Raw genomic sequence first — 4,328 nt, forward strand, 5'->3', positions numbered from 1 at the left:
GAGGCATATGGTGAACTTCAAAAATTTTGGAATTTAGCAATTAGTGAATTTCACAACAGTAAGGTAAATTTCATTTGACTCATTGGAAAAGACCCTGATGTTGGGAAATGTTGAAGGCAAAAGGAGAAAAGGGTGACAGAGGATGGACAAGAATTTGAGCAACCTCCAGGAGATAGTGAAGGACAGGGCAACCTGGACTGCTGAAGTCCATGGGTTCACAAAGAGTTAGACATGCCTTAGTGACCGAACAACAAAACAAGGTAAAATTCAGGGATAACATGGGACATAGAAGAGAAACAATTTTATGACAGAAAAAAATTCAAAGGAAACAAAAATCATTTCCCTTAGGATCATCTTAATGTTATCGCTAACTCGTGTCCAACTCTTTTGCAACTCCATGGTCTGTAGTCCACCAGGGTCCTCTGTTCATGGGATATCCCAGACAAGAATACTAGAGTAGGTTGCCATGTCCTTTTCCAGGGGATCTTCCCAACCCAGGAATCCAATCAGCTTCTTTTGAAGAAGTTTTCAGACAGAAATCTTTAGACAATTTCTATCTATATTTATATGACTACCTTTACGTTGTTTAGTCTTCATTACAAAAGATTACATTAATCATGCTTCTTAGGGCACACAGTTACTACTGATTCATGCAAGGGCTCTGTTTATGTATATGTGTGTATGTATGCATCTATGCACCTGTGTATCTTGTATCTATCTTTCCTTTCCCTTATCCAATTCTAATTGGAATTTTCATTCTGTTAACATCACATTTTGATAAAAGTGAATTTATAAAGTTTATTTTATCAATATTTCTATTATGCTTAGAAATGTTTACTTATAAATTATGTTAATACTGTTACACTAAACTCTTAATATGGTTTACTATATACTATTTTAGGTGAGGTTCTAATACTTTGTTCTTATTGTAAATTTCTCTGTTAAACAATTCATCTGGGAACTCTCATGTTACTGATAAGAATAGGTACATCCCAGATAATAATTCTAGCCAATATTCCTTTGACTAAAAATAGTATAATAAACTCTCCATTACCTATGGTTCTTACAATTTAGTTATGAACAGAAAAGTAGATTCTTAGGACCAACACAACATAACAATAACTACATATTACACACTGTGCTAAGTGATTTACATGGATTTTCTCACAGAATTATTGCAAAAGTCCCAAGCATTACTTGTTATTACCCCTTTTTTTTTTTTTACAGAGAAAGCAAATCTAAAGAGGAATTCCATACTCTGAATTTTTAACCAGCACTTCAGATGAGTCTTTGGTAGGTGGTTAGGAATTACTTGAGATAAGTTATATCATACAGCTTAATGCTAGGGTTATTAATATACAGATGTGATATATATTTGCATATTTTATACTAGATTTTTATTTTTATTTTTTTTTTGGGGCTTTCCGGTGCGAACCGGAAAGCCTGCTAGACAAATTCTAAAAGAGCTGTAACACTGTATACTAGATTTTTAAAATTCTTGTTTTTAGGTTCATTTATAAATAAATGTTGCTGCACAAAATATATGTATTTGTATAATGATAAGAGGGATGCATTCCTTTAATAAAGAAATGTACATATGATAAATCCAACAGAGGAAAATATTTCTTTATCCTTGAACTATATTGTATATTCAAAAAACTGGTAGTTATTTTTGATAAGGGATTCTCTGTTTTTAGATATAATATTTAATCATAATTTGAATAGTTTAAAAACTCAGCATTGTCCTTGTTTGGACAATACTCCAAGCATTTTGATACTTATTTAGGGTTGAATTGCCAAATTATAATGATAGCAGGGTAATCTTCTTAGAATTGTTAAATTGCTTATAAATAGGCAATGTTCACAAACTAATTTCTAAAACTCAGTTTTTTATTTAATTTTGGGAAGGATTCATTTTTTCATTTTAAAGTTGTAAGCTTTCAAATTTCATATAATTTTCCAAGAACAAACAAATCACTTGCATATTATTTGCACTGGGACCATGGTTTCCTTCATCACTTTTCTTTTGGAAAGATAGAGTGTCCCTGTGGAGTTTGCTTTGATTCATCTTACTACTTTTTCAGTGAATGATTTTTCCTAAGATTTTCTTGAGTTACTAGAAGTACAGGACTGCTGACCATATTTGGGTGTCAGATAATAATTTTAGATCAGATATAAAGACAAACTACTTCTGTTCTGTGAAGTTAATTGGAATAGAGGACATCTGTTGCATATTTTGGGTGAGGGTTATATTTAGAATTGTCAACCTGGCTGTTCCTTCCTTTTCTTGATTAAAAGTTAAAGAGGAATAAAACCAATAGTATATATAAACACACAAAAAAATATTTGCCATTTAGCCTTAAAAATACCTAGAGGATCAAATAAGTCTACTGATAGAATTAAGATGAATAAAACAAATGCCTTAAACATCCATAGGAGACATTTAGGAGTTCTGATGTGAATAAGAAGTTCTGATTTAGAAGAGGAATGTTGAAGTTTAGGTTTACCACCTGAGCTTCTGATTGGAGACTCATGAGCAATGAACTCACAATTTATTGCACATCAATCCTTTAGACAATAGTATTTAGGCAAAAGTACTCCCAATACTTGATGGTGAAAATGAATATGGGAAATTGAATAATGTTTTTTCGTGGTTTCTTTGCATGAGTGGAAACCCCATCACAACCTGCATCTTTTTTTTTTTTGAACTTTTATTTTTTGTAATTTTATTTTGTTTTTAAACTTTACAATATTGTATTGGTTTTGCCAAATATCGAAATAAATCTGCCACAGGTATACATGTGTTCCCCATCCTGAACCCTCCTCCCTCCTCCCTCCACATACCATCCCTCTGGGTCGTCACAGTGCACCAGCCCCAAGCATCCAGTATCGTGCATTGAACCTGGACTGGTTACTCGTTCCATATATGATATTATACGTATTTCAATGCCATTCTCCCAAATCATCCCACCCTCTCTCTCTCCCACAGAGTCCAAAAGACTGTTCTATACATCAGTGTCTCTTTTGCTGTCTCGTATACAGGGTTATTGTTACCATCTTTCTAAATTCCATATATATGCGTTAGTATACTGTATTGGTGTTTTTCTTTCTGGCTTACTTCACTCTGTATAATAGGCTCCAGTTTCATCCATCTCATTAGAACTGATTCAAATGTATTCTTTTTAATGGCTGAGTAATACTCCATTGTGTATATGTACCACTGCTTTCTTATCCATTCATCTGCTGATGGACATCTAGGTTGCTTCCATGTCCTGGCTATTATAAACAGTGCTGCGATGAACATTGGGGTACACGTATCTCTTTCAATTCTGGTTTCCTCAATGTGTATACCCAGCAGTGGGATTGCTGGATCATAAGGCAGTTCTATTTCCAGTTTTTTAAGGAATCTCCACACTGTTCTCCATAGTGGCTGTACTAGTTTGCATTCCCACCAACAGTGTATGAGGGTTCCCTTTTCTCCACACCCTCTCCAGCATTTATTGCTTGTAGACTTTTGGATCGCAGCCATTCTGACTGGCGTGAAATGGTACCTCATAGTGGTTTTGATTTGCATTTCTCTGATAATGAGTGATGTTGAGCATCTTTTCATGTGTTTGTTAGCCATCTGTATGTCTTCTTTGGAGAAATGTCTATTTAGTTCTTTGGCCCATTTTTTGATTGGGTCATTTATTTTTCTGGAATTGAGCTGTAGGAGTTGCTTATATATTTTCGAGATTATTTGTTTGTCAGTTGCTTCATTTGCTATTATTTTCTCCCATTCTGAAGGCTGTCTTTTCACCTTGCTTATAGTTTCCTTTGTTGTGCAGAAGCTTTTAAATTTAATTAGGTCCCATTTGTTTATTTTTGCTTTTATTTCCAATATTCTTGGAGGTGGGTCATAGAGGATCCTGCTGTGATGTATGTCGGAGAGTGTTTTGCCTATGTTCTCCTCTAGGAGTTTTATAGTTTCTGGTCTTACGTTTAGATCTTTAATCCATTTTGAGTTTATTTTTGTGTATGGTGTTAGAAAGTGTTCTAGTTTCATTCTTTTACAAGTGGTTGACCAGTTTTCCCAGCACCACTTGTTAAAGAGATTGTCTTTAATCCATTGTATATTCTTGCCTCCTTTGTCAAAGATAAGGTGTCCATAGGTGCGTGGCTTTATCTCTGGGCTTTCTATTTTGTTCCATTGATCTATATTTCTGTCTTTGTGCCAGTACCATACTGTCTTGATGACTATGGCTTTGTAGTAGAGCCTGAAGTCAGGTAGGTTGATTCCTCCAGTTCCATTCTTCTTTCCCAAGATAGCTTTGGCTATTCGAGGTTTT

At 34.5% G+C, this 4,328-nt stretch overlaps 1 non-coding gene across 1 annotated transcript; it reads right to left on the reverse strand.

Annotated features, from left to right (window-relative positions):
* Positions 1 to 1,415: 1,415 nt before the first annotated feature.
* LOC112447181 (U7 small nuclear RNA) lies at positions 1,416 to 1,477 on the reverse strand. The gene has a single exon (XR_003035287.1). It is a non-coding gene; the product is annotated as a U7 small nuclear RNA (small nuclear RNA).
* Between the last annotated feature and the right edge of the window lie 2,851 nt (positions 1,478 to 4,328).

The sequence above is a fragment of the Bos taurus genome, chromosome 6, assembly GCF_002263795.3.
Source record: "Bos taurus isolate L1 Dominette 01449 registration number 42190680 breed Hereford chromosome 6, ARS-UCD2.0, whole genome shotgun sequence".
Taxonomy (NCBI): domain Eukaryota; kingdom Metazoa; phylum Chordata; class Mammalia; order Artiodactyla; family Bovidae; genus Bos; species Bos taurus.